This window comes from Phyllostomus hastatus, unplaced genomic scaffold (genome assembly GCF_019186645.2).
Source record: "Phyllostomus hastatus isolate PE091 unplaced genomic scaffold, TTU_PhHast_1.1 phas_scaffold_21, whole genome shotgun sequence".
NCBI classification, from domain to species: Eukaryota; Metazoa; Chordata; class Mammalia; order Chiroptera; family Phyllostomidae; genus Phyllostomus; species Phyllostomus hastatus.
Window position 1 is genome coordinate 8,235,678 of NW_025334017.1, and position 13,197 is coordinate 8,248,874.

The window sequence follows — 13,197 nt, forward strand, 5'->3', positions numbered from 1 at the left end:
GGTAATGGAAAAATACAATAATTTTTAAGTAAAAAAAAACAATAAAAAAAGACATATACAACCTGAACTTACATAGACAGAGATTTTGCAACATAGGCCAACAACTGTCATTTATTAAGCACCTACCTGCTAATGTACAAGGCACTTCTTGGCACACCTCTGTTATGGGCTCATGTAATACCAAAGGAAATTTTAATTTATTTAAAAAATAATAATATTGGATAAACAAATCACACCCAAGTGTATCAGAGATTTAGTTACATCATTGCAGTTACGGTCTGAGCTGTAAAGTTAACTCAGCAACGAGGGTCAGTCTCTAGCTAACCATTATAACTTTCTAGAACACGACTCCAACGGGGTCTGATGAATGCTTCCCTCCAAGCAGATAGAGTGTACAATACATAAACGGGGATCCAGTTGACAATAAGCTCTCATCTCAATTTATTTGACCAAGTGGAATAAATATTAGACCTGAGATGAAACTCATTGGGCAGTGAAAACATGCAAACAGACTGCATCACATATTTTATGCTTGCTTGGGGGTATCTTTTTTTTTAATGCTAGATGAGCCAGAAAGTTTCTGACATTTCAAAAGTGCAGCTGTAATGACATACTTCCCACTATGAGGTTAACATCAAAAAGCCTATTTTCAGGAGTTCCATTAGTAGCTATTTCCACAGTCTGACAATGTTAATATACAAAAAGCAGCCTGCCTCTGACCCACAGCTAAAACAGGCTGCACAGCCAAAAGCAATCGATTGAATATGAGCAGTTTTAACTGGACTCAGGACCTAACAGAAATGATTAGAATTGAGGATGAATAAATACTTCAAAAAATTGTAACAATGAATGATAAACCTCAACTAAATCCTGTAAGGTACTTTTGAGTAAATACCAAAAGAATTCTTTCTTTTCCTCCTCAGTGAATTAGTTGGAGGCTCTCAAACTATGCAATGTTCTTTCCTGCCTTATCGTGTGAGAAAAGACAGAATAATCAATAGTCTTCTTTATCTATTAGCATAAATATAGAAAGGACTTTTCTTTGAGGCCTGTGATTTTAAGCAAAACTGGGAAATGCAAACTGACATGCAAAATAAAAGGCTCGTCTAAATTGGGCAAACATTTTTTGACCTTCTGCTAGCCTTCTTTTAGAGTATTAATGTCGATGTATATGGATTGTCTGCTACTGGCAGATATTATAGTTCCATTGACTTTGGTGTCTTTAATTAGCTTAAGTTTCTCTATAGAAATCTCTGAATCAGCTATTTTAATGCCCATCAAACTAAGATTGAAGCAGCTGTTACAACCTATTCCATTAATGGTTTAATTCTAGTGTTTGTTATTGGGGCCATATATTAAGTTACTGAGAGACATCTGGACACAGTAGTTGTGCTTCCATCAGTCCAAATAATGCTCAGAGTCAGAAAGATTCTGAGGTGCTCAAAACAAAGTAAATATGCCCTAGATAAACCTGACATGATAATCTGATGGAAGAGAGATGACAGTGAAAAGCAATCAGAAACCTTTTAGTCTGATAGTTCTCAAGCAAGGGTAATTTTATATTTTTATTGATAGAAGTAGGAATCAAAAGTGCACTTGTAATTGAATTGTCCCAGAGTCTTGAGAAGGCAGATGTGAGCAAAAAGAAATCTATGAAACCAATTGCAATGATCTCATAGACTAGTACAATTTGTGCCAACACTTAGCTTTTAGGTGCAATAATGAACTGCCCTTTGGATGAGACATTACCAACCCACAGCCAAGCAGACGTGTCTTTTGAATTGTTTTTCTAAACGCAAAACATAAAATAAGGAAACAACACTGCTAGCTTTCCAATTTGTCTGGGTATACTTCTGGAAAGCTTATTCTGAAAGGTAACTGCAAATATATAATGTAATGTCACAGTATTTTGGCAGACAATATATCATTTATCATTTCGAATCCTATTCTAACAAATGAAAATCTCTGCACTATTCAGAATGCAAAGTTAAGCCTTGCACTTGGACTGAAAGCTGTCAGCCAGCCTTAAAAATTAATAACAGCTACCTGCTTTTCCCCTCTGGGCTGCTAAGTAGTTCTGTGGGACTAATAGTTCAGTGATGGACATTTCAGAAGGGCACTAAATGCTTGAGAAAACATTTATTTCCATCCACCCATCTTTAGTTACTTCTCAGCCTCTTTTGCTCACTATTTCCTATAAAGACCATGACTGCAGGTCAGAGACAATGAAATAAGCTCACAAAAAGAAGAGTACTGGTAGGTGAGGGTCTATACTTTCTATCGCTCATTCTAGTGAAAACACTTGTTTATGTCTCTGTTTCTGTTTACAATATCTGTCGATCTCTATGAGCACTTTTGTGAGACCAGGATACTTGGAAAGTGTAATCATAAGAACCTGTCAGCATCCCATTTGTGAATCATCTACTGCTGAAAATGAACTGGTGGGCTTGTTACTATCTTGTTGGATTTACTAAAAAGAATGTTTTAATTCAGGGAAGTGTGGAGGTGAGGCAAAAGATGCTGAAAGTAGTATTGACTTACACAAATACTGCCAGAACTTTCCAGAGAATCTATTGCTATCACTACTCCTGATATTAGCTTGCCAGTTACAACTGGGATATCTGTTTGGACATACAAAGGCCAGTGTGGGACATATATGTTGAATGGTGGCAGAAAAGTATGTTAAAGACACTAACAGTTTTAAAAGGAAATGAACCCCCCACAGGTGGGTTCAATATTTTACATTGAACAACTCAAAGTAGCTCCTTGTGCAGGCATCTGACCCTTGCAAGTATACTTTTTGGGAACTTTTCAGTAGAAGGAAGCATGACTGTTGGAAAAATATTCCACACATCTGCTGTTTCTTCAGGCTTCCTGCAGGCTAGTGTTCATGTATTTGCCTGCTTGCCCATGTGTTCTTTTTAAAAGGATAAGGTGATATTACCATAGAAATGATGTGAACTGGAAATAAAAATAACTTCAATCTCCTCCTAATAATTTAACTATGTAATATATGGAGAAGACATCGAGATGTAGAATGACCCAAAGGGAGGCAGGAGGGGAAGGAGTGAAAGCAGCAAAGGCCTAGATAATCCTCAGAATAGAAAACGGGGTTCGTTGTCTTGTGAGCATTGCAATGTTTGCATATTTAAGAGTGGAGGGACAAAACAATTTTGTGAGTCAAAGATGGAGAAATGCACGCGAATCAGGTAAGGGTGATCCTGTAGCCATAGCCAACATTTCAAAGGAGTTGCAATATTTATCCAATAAGCCATTAAAAATCTACTGGTTCTCAGAGAGTTTTTCTTTTGGTAACTTTCTGATGAGTTGCATGTAACTATCCTCACCACACTTTAGATTCAGAACCTGTAGCATTTCCCCTGATTTACCTGGATGATTACCAACTGACTACAGAATTACTAGCTATCTAGTATCTATTCTATCACCACAGCAGCAAGATAGAGAGCCCTCTTACCAGAACCAGCTCCAAAGTCAGTGCTAAACTCAACAGCACCTAGACTAAAGCCTATCTCACTGAACACAGACTCTCTACAGCCATATTTTCTACCCTTCTCACTTCCTCATCTCCAGCCACATCTGTTTCCCTATGTCCATGAAATTCTTCCACACCACCTCACACCAAGCTCTTTCAGAGGGGCCTTCTCTCTCTGTTGACTCACTAACTTTATACGTCTTTCAGATCTCAGCTTAACTATCTCTTTACAAATTTGACCACCCTCCCCAGGCTGGATGAGGGCACCTGTGATATATTATTATATGCTTCCATTGCACACTCCACTTGGGAACAATAACACAACTTTAATTTTAAAGGCATCATATCCCCAGGGCTCAGCCCATTGCCTGACACAGTGGACACTCCAAACAACAGATGTGTGAGCATTGAATGAATAACTATGAACAAATGTACTGCGCGGATCGTTAGGACATCCACTGGTAAAGATGGGGGTAAAAGTTCTTCCTTTTCTATTTCCTATCTCTCTTTATGTGAATGACCACGTCTCACACAAGCTAGAACCTTGGGCATATTCCTTGCCTCTTCCCTCACCCAGTCAGTCACCAGATGAGACAGCATCACCTTCCTTCAAGCCACTAACAGTTTCTGTATGCTCTTCAACAGTCTTCCTGAGGACGCCTCGTCCCCATGGCTCAGTAGGTCTAACTATGTCTCCAAACCTGTGCTCAATTTATTTCCTAATGAACAGAGTACCCCACTTGTAGAGCATGGGGATCATCCTAGGATCCCAGGGCCTGATGCAGTATCTGGAACATCAGAGGAAACCAGTGAATATTTATTGTACAAAATACATAGTAGGGAAAATGTTCCCATGTCTTTACATTATTTCCTATATGTCTTTCCTCACACCTTATGCAAATTTAAATTTCCCATTCCCTGCACTATTAAAAAATCTGATTAATTCATAATAAAGTATGACTTCTTTGTGCACTTATCTATCTTCCCTGGAATTTTCATTGGCTACAAAGTGAGGCCTATTTTGACAGAAAATAGACGCCAACAAGCAGAGAACACCCACACCCCAGAAAGGGGTTTTAATTTTCTAGGTTTCCACTTGAAGCTTGAAACAATGATGGTTCCAACTCCGCCAGTTTCTAGCTTGTGCCCATCAGCAAGAGAAATCACCTGTTCAGCAGTTAGGGGATTCCAAAGGCACTCACTCACTCAGCTCTACAGATGACGCCCTGTGGCCGGCAGGTTATCTCAAAGTTCAATCACATGCCTCACATTTTCTTCTCCATTCATTCACAAATGGTAGATGTTGCCAGTGTTTTGGAACATCCAGATCTCTCTGCTCCAGATTAATTGTGGATGGAGTATGATGCCTTGCCTCACCCCTAAAGCAAGCCCTCTTCACCGATGCCTGTCCGCTGCTCTCCACACCCCTGCTGCAGGCAGGTTTGGGCTCCCGGTTCTCACTGTGACCCGCAGCCCCAGCTGTGTGGCGTGTCCTTCAGTGGGGAAGGAAGAATGAAGGATCTGCCAGCCAGATGGCATGGAATGGAAGGCAGGGGATTTGGGAACCAGATGTGATTATGAGAGAGCAGAGTAACAAATTGAAAAATCCATGCCCTCCCAGCACCCGAAATGCACAGTGAGAAAACATGGGCTGCATGGTTTTACTCTGGGTTATTAGTGGGAATATTTAGGAGCCCAGCAGGCAGAGCAGCCGACCATGTTGTGACAGAGTCCCCTGTGATGCCATTTTGATTCTAAATTCAATACCTTTATCCCAACCCCACCCCTACCCTTTTCAGTCCCTGCCCCGGGGCCAGTTCTGCCAGCCCACTGCAGGTACTTTGACCCCTCATTCCCTACCCCTGTCCCCGAGCTGCCCACTGACACAGAGAGAAGCACATGCCTGCATCCACTGTCCCTGAGGCAACTTCCCACCGTGACACAAGCCGGCCACCTGCCCTTCCATCCTCTCACCAGGTCCTCGTCAGCACCTTCTCCAGGTCCCTTGAAACTGCAGGCTAACTCTAAACCACCGAACTGAGGGCATGTGTCCTTGCTCTCCTTGGGAAAGCAGGGTATCGTCGCTCTGAGACAGGCTCAGTGAGGCTCTGTGGGCTGCAAGGGGCCGGGGAGAACCACAATCCAGCAACAGGTCCCTCACAGCTCTGGGGGAAGGGTCAGTGGTTCTGACAGGCCTGTGGGAACAAGCACCTTGCAGCTGCATTTGTTCTGGGGCTTTGGGGATAGGGAACAAGAGCCCTGCTCCCTCCCCCAACTCTCTAGCCGGCCTCCTCACTGCCCCAGGCCTCAGTTTTCTCCTATGCCAAAGGTTTGTACTAAAGTGTGAAGACCCCACTTGGGTTATACTGTGACCTAGTAACATCCTGAGATACTGTGATCCCAATATGGAATGTGAGAGCCTATTAGGAAACAACAAAACCCGGCAGTCTTAGAGTTTCCTACCCTCATTTCAAAGACTTTGGAGCCCTCGTTCACCTTGTAGGGATAAGAAAATGAAGCCCAGAGGTGTGATGTGATTCCTGTCACCTTTCTCATCCTCTACCCTAAGGCTCTTCACAAAGAAAATGAAAGGCATGTAGCATAGAGTCCCACAGTTCCCAGGATCCCTCTGCCTTTGGAACTGCCTTTATTTACCCACGACTGGTTTTCTTCTTGTGCAGAAAAAGAGGCATTCATTCTGCCTATGGCTTTTGGGGCTTTTATGTCCATCCCTCCCACATATTCCGGCACCTTGCTCCATTAACTATTCTCTCTCTCTCTCTCTCTCTCTCTCTCTCTCTCTCTCTCTCTCTCTCCTCCCCCTCCCCATCCTTTATCTATCCCTCTGTCTCCCCTCTCCCTGCCCAGCTTCTTCCTCCCACTGGATCCTTTCCCTCAGCTTACAAATAAAGTCACAGAATAAAAGAAATTACCCAGACTCCCCTTCTAGAATGCATTTAGCTTCCCTGTCTCTTGCGCTTTTCTTCTCCCCACATCCAGACCTTTCTCTTTTTTAAATAATTTTGTTCCATTACAGTTTACATACAATGTCATATTAATTTCAGGTGTAGAGCACAGTGATTAGACACTTATATGACTTACAGAGTGATCCTCCCATCAAGTCTAGCATCCATCTGACACCATACATAAGTACTACAATATCATTGACTATGTTCCCTACGCTGTACCTAACATCCCCGTGACTATTTTACTAACTGCTAATTTGCACATCTTAATCCTTTCACCTTTCTGCAATGTGGTCCAGACTTAGTGTTCACTTTCTCTCTGCCCATTCACTGTTAGTCCATTGCCATCTGGCCTCCTGTCCTATATTGTCACTGAAAATGCTCTCTCAGCGGCCAGCAATGACCTTTTAATTGTCAAAATTACTTAGATCTTATCGCACTTTGTTAAAATGGATGACTTTGGTCACTGTTAACTGCTCTCTCTTTGAAAAAATTTTTCTCTGATTTCCAGGCAATTCCATTTTTTTGAGTTTTGCCAGGCAATCCTACCTCTTGATAGTATTTATTTTACCAATTAAAATTATTTCTAATGTCCTTATGCAAATGAAACAGATTTCTGATGCAGCTACTGGTAACAAATTTTGAATACTTTCCCTGGCTACTTTTGGAATAGTGATTTTTTCCTTAAGTCCTAAAAATATTAACTTGCTTTCCTTAGTATATAACTTATACCCACAGTGTTACAGTGAAGAATTTTTTCAATTTATTTTTAGAGAGGGAAGGGGAGGATAAAGAGAGAGAGAGAGAGAAACATCAATGTGCAGTTGCTGGGGACTGTGGCCTGCAACCCAGGCATGTGACCTGACTGGGAATCGAACCTGCAATGCGTGGATCACAGCTCACGCTCAATCCACTGAGCTACGCCAGCCAGTGCATAATGAAGAATTTTAAGTAAAATTAGATAATAAAACAGATATTTATCCTTTTTAGATATAAGAGCTATATTCCTGGATCAAGTATTTATCTGATTTAGTAGAAATCTGATTTTATAATTCCTTTAAGAAATGTCACATGAACAACCAACAATAAATGAACAACAATAAAAAAGAAGGAAAACAAATAAATAAAAAGTGTATATGGAATACTCATTTTCATGTGTTCTATGGTAAGTACTTTATTAACCAAGAGAAAAGAAATAATGTAGTCTTGTTCCGGGGAACAAGAGTTGAAACTGGAATCTGAGTGAGGAGTTTGGGAGTACTCACGTAACTCGAGTGCCAGCATTGCCAACATGGAAATAAAGCTGGAGAAAAGTCAAAGGTATTTCCCTCCTTCTGAGTTGTATAAGGTACAAAGTAAATTAATTCTAAATTATACCAAATAGCCTTTTCATTTTGTCCACGTTTTTCCTCATGGCAGAATCTCTCTCTCCCTTCTCTTGTTCTTTCTTACTCTTGCTCTTCCTTTGATTGTAAGAACAGAAAGCCTACGCTGGAGTTCATGACGCATCCCAAAGACAGCTTTTTCTGTTACACACAGTTCAATCAACTGGAGATTGCATAATGCTTCCCAGTCCATATTGGTCAATACCACCTTCACCAGTCTTGTCATAGCTGTGTGTCACCCTGTGTCAGAGACCAGCCAGCCAGTCACTAGCTCCACTTGTTCGTTCTTCTCACACAGCCTCCATGAAACTGCATCTAGATCGTGGCAGTGAGCAGAAGACATGTGTGTACTGCCAGGCCTGACCCCTGAATAACTTCCCCATGTGATCCTCCATGTTCTTCCCCTTTCTACCTGTAGGACACAGACAAGCATAGAAGCTTTGGTAGACATGTGTTGACATGGTGGAACCACAATATTGCAGGGACCTTGGTTGCTGAGCCACTGCTTGGAGGAGAGGAGACCACATAGCTTGAGACACACAAGGATAAGTGCCTCTGAGGTGCAAGATGCTGAGGCGCATGCACGAGTGTGTGTCAGGGCCCTCCCTGAGGTGGAGCCCCTGAGGTAGAAACACGCAGGGTTTTCCTGCCACTGAAGGGATGGAGCATCTTCGGCCTTCCACTAACGCATAAGTGCCTCCTGGGAGCCTGGGAAGGTCTCTTGGAAGAGATGGCACTGAAGCTGAGCCAGAGAGGGTAAAAAAGAGCCTGGACAGTGAAGGGCAGGAGGACAGCATTCCTAACCGACGGGGCAACAAGGATCACTTCTGGAAGAAGCTTCCAGACAAAACAAAGGCTTTGACCTCAGGAGTAGCTTCCTCCCGGGTGTCCTGGAGGGTTAAAAGGTAACCTGGACTTTCCTGGCCTGTTGACTCTCACCAGAGAAGTGAATCAAACGGCAGATTGTATCTGGGACGTAACTTTAACCCCTGTGTTCACCAGGGAGGCCATGTGAAAGTGATAAAGAATATGCCATTTTTACACATTGTGGCAAAAAGTGCACAGCTTAGACTTAAATATTGTTTTCTTTTCATCATTCTATATTTGCCTCATTTTCTATGCATTCCCCTACACGTTTATTTGGAGAAATAAATTAAATGTTTCTTCTTTATGTAACAGAAACAGAGACCCTTAGTTACTGGTACTACAGTTGAAGCCCGGGTGTCACACTGACTGTGCTTTCCTCCTAATTGAGATGACAAAGACACAAGAGAACAGGCGAAGGGCCAAGTTCCTTCGGGACTTTGTCACTGCACATTTTTTTCTTCGTGTTTTGAGAGCAAAGTCAGGCTTTAATGATCAGTTTTCTGTTCCTTGGTATCTTTTTTCAAGCAAAGGCCATGTTTTTGTAAGACACTACATTTCAACGGGCTGTTCTTTCATCCCCAGCAAACATTCCTGAGTAGTAGGTGTTAGGAGGCATTCTAATTTATTGCTTCTGGTGTCCAATAACCTTGGAATGAGTATCTGTCTTCATGCCCCAAAGGCCACGTTATTTCAGAAAGTTACAGCTCTTAAAATTGTTCTCTAATAAAAGCAAGTGCCACTAATTCTAAGTAAAGTGAGCCTTCCAGATAAGACCAGCTGTGGATGCTGAAGGAGGAGGAGAAGGGGGAAGGGAAGTGGGAGGGGGAGGGGGAGAAGCAGACAGAAACTTCAACAACTACAGAGTTTGTAGGGCAAGCTGTACACAGATAAACTTTTTCAGGTGTCACTGCACATTTTCAGTGTCCAGGAAGGAAAAGCATTCTATTTATAGCTACTCTGGGTTTAAATCACTATGCAATTTCTTAAAGTGACAAATTTTTTTCAAACCTGTGTTTTCTTAAGCCTTAAGTGCTAAATAGGAGTTTCAGTATTCATTTTAAAATCCAGCAAATTTTAATAACCACTTCTTTGGAATTCCTTGTTTCTTTTTACTGTGATAAAATATACATAATGTAAAATTAACCTTTTGAAGATTCTTAAGTGTTCAATTAAATAGCCTTAAGTACACTCAAAATGTTGTACAAGTATCAGCATTATCCACTTTCTTCCCGTACAAAAGCTCTATGGTCACGAACCAGGAGTTCTCAGTTCCCTCTCCACACCCCTGCAATCCCTGCTCACCTCTGTGTATTTACCAACTCTGGGCACCTTGTATGATGGCCTCCTACAGGGTTTGTCCTTTTGTGTGTGAGTCATTTCAAGGAGTCCATCTGTGGTTTCAGAATTCATCTGCACTGCCGCACGTACCACAGTTTCATTTCTTGATAAGGCTGAACAGTATTCTATTGAACTTTCAGTAACATTTTGATCTACTTAAATTCAATCATCTAAATATTTTCTTAAAGAGTATATAACTTTAATGAAATTTTCCCATGTCTTTCAACTTAAAATCGCAAGTACAAATTTAATTACCCCATTCACATTTCTAATTGGTTTTACAAGGTGAATCTGCCAGATCTAACATAATCTCTCTGATTATGTTAAGAATCAGAAAGATTTTACATAGTAGGTAAACACAGATTATCCCAATGATTACAAAATCCTAATCTGTACTTCATAAAAAAGAATATTAAAATTGTGGAACTGGCTTACTTTGTTCTGTTATCAGTTCCCTGTGTTGAAAATACATTTCTCCAATAAATAAGCATCTCAAACAATCTGAGGTTTCTACATGTTTAGGGATTTTCAGCTGAGAAGCATAACCTTAATTTCAAGGGGATTCTAATTTCCACTATTTTAACAAATTTAACAGCTTTTTTTAATAGTTGGTGGAACAAGATGCAATCTCATTCTATGCCCTTCAAATGTGACTAATTCAGCAGCCCACAACACAAGGACTCAGATGACATACCCAGCAAAGCTGTCATTTAGAATCGAAGGACAGATAAAGAGCTTCCCAGACAAGAAAAAGCTAAAGGAGTTCATTACCACCAAACCAGTATTATGTGAAATGTTAAAGGGGTTTCTTTGAAAAGATGGAAATATGAACAACACAATGTCAATAAATGCATATTTATTGGCAAATGATTCTAAAAAACAAAATAAACAAACAAGCAGAACAGAAACAGAATCATAGATACAGAGAACATTTTGATGGTTGCCAGATGGGAGGGGGCTGGGGAGATGCATGAAGGGATTAAGAAGCACAAATTGGTTGTTACGGAATAGCCATGGGGATGTAAAGTACAGTATGGGGAATAGAGTAGCCAAAGAACATATATGCATGACCCATGGATGTGGACAATAGTGTGGTGATTGTCTCAGGTAGTGGAGGGTGGGGCTGGCTAGAGGGGGCAAAGTGGGAAAAACTGGGACAACTGTAATAGCATAGACAATAAAATATAATTTATAATAAAATTATAATACATAATTTAATGAAATTCAATAAAATTGAAAAATATAATTTAAAATAAATAAATAAAATCAATAAACATATTCTTGGGTGAGAATTTAAAAAAAGACTTGAGTAGAAAGAAGAATTTACTCCTATTAAGGGTTTCTGTTGGGTTGTTTTTACACTTGGTAACTCTTTAAAACATTTTCATATCTTCCCATGTGCCTCAAAGATACTTATCATCCTGCTTTTCAACATGTTGTTGACACTCTGTTTGCTTCTTTCAACCACATTGCCTCAGAATTTTGTGTTCTTTCTGCATTCTAGATATGTTGCCAATCCTCATAGACATTTAAATGTTTGATTGGATCCTGCATTTCTCTCATATCTCTTCTTGTTCTGAAGTCAATGACTGGGTCAGATCCAAAAGTATTTATAGTCCACATCTAGCCTAATAGTGCTTAATTTTAGTAGTGTTTAAATAAGCTTAAATAACCAATCTTTTACTGATTAATTAGTAAAAGTGGTCTCTGTGTCCGTGTGTTAGACCACAAGGGTACAGACAAAATAAGACTTGGTCCCTTTCCCAGGAGACCTTACACTCTGTTAAGTGAGCCAAGCATGTAAAGAACTACAGAAGGAAGTGCAGATAATGGCCTGTGCAAAGTGAATCGGGTGCACAGAAAAAGTAAGCAGAAGCTGACTGTGTCTCAGGGCACCAAGCCTAACTGCTCAGAGCGTGTGAACGTGGTCTTATATGAAGAACATGAAATCACTAGAAAGAACAACAAAGAAAATGCATTTTGAATACTGGGAAAAATATGTCAAAGGAGCTTGGGAAAACCATGGAATATTCAGCAGGCCTGAGGGAAGCCTGGATTACACAAGAAGTGATGAGTAGTGGTATGCTCAGTTCACTAAATGAGTGGTGGGATCAGTCTTTCAGGGACCTTGGGTTCTGTCCTACAACAGTGATCCCCAACCTATTTCATGTCTTGACCCTCATAGAGAAAGCTAGCATTCATGAAGTGCTCTGTGGTGAATGCATTACTTTTCTCCCAGCAAGAACTGACTGGTGCAGAGAGCTAGTTACCCTAAGGCTCACTTGGCAAACACACACACACACACACACACACACACACACACACACACAACAAAAACACACAAACACCAGGGAATGAGGGACTCGGTATCTTATCGTGTCTGTACCCACTCAGGTCACAGCAGTTGGGATGCTTTGCTAGGTTGTGTGGAGTCAATGAATGGGTTTAATCTTGGGAAGAATATTGTAGATTCAATTTTCTTTGAATAGTAACTCATAGAAGGGGAAAAGTATAATAGCAATCTCAGAAGAAATAGCATTTTTTTGGATGAAGATTGTACTAGGAAAGGGAAATCCAAAAATAATAATAGAGGCCATTAAAAAAATAAAATAATAGTCAAAGGGGAAATATCTGAAATTGTAGAAGCAAACAGTAAAAAAGGAATTACATATAGTAAAACTTCAAAATCAACAAGTGTCTATCACTTGATTTATAGAGCAAAGTAAAACATTGGCTAAGTGAGAATGATACAAATATATTGGAGAAAACAACTGGATAACCAAGAAAAAATATATTACAAAGAGGAAAAGTTATAACTATTGAGACAAATTCATAGAACTGGTTTTAGCCCTTACCTTTCTGACCATTATTTTTCCTCGCAGCCATGCCATTCTGCTTTATTGACCCTGAAGAGATTTTATAAATTTATTATTCCACTATTTAAGTATTATCTGCTGTTAGAAAATTTTAAGTGGGAAGAACGTGTCAACACTGATTATGGGAACATTTGATTCCTGAGATCTGAACCCATGAGAGGAACAAAAGCTGGAAATGTAGCCAAATAAAAATGAAAAGGGAGCTCCAAAAATAGAAAGGGAGTTGTGTTCATGATTTCTTTTAAATCTTGTTTTTTCTGGAATAAAACGTT

The 13,197-nt window shown here is 40.3% G+C and overlaps 1 protein-coding gene across 1 annotated transcript in view; it reads left to right on the plus strand.

Annotated features, from left to right (window-relative positions):
• The window catches only part of NKAIN3 (sodium/potassium transporting ATPase interacting 3), a 535,660-nt gene that overhangs the window by 495,830 nt on the left and 26,633 nt on the right, over positions 1-13,197 (plus strand). The gene's annotated exons all lie outside the window — the stretch shown is intronic.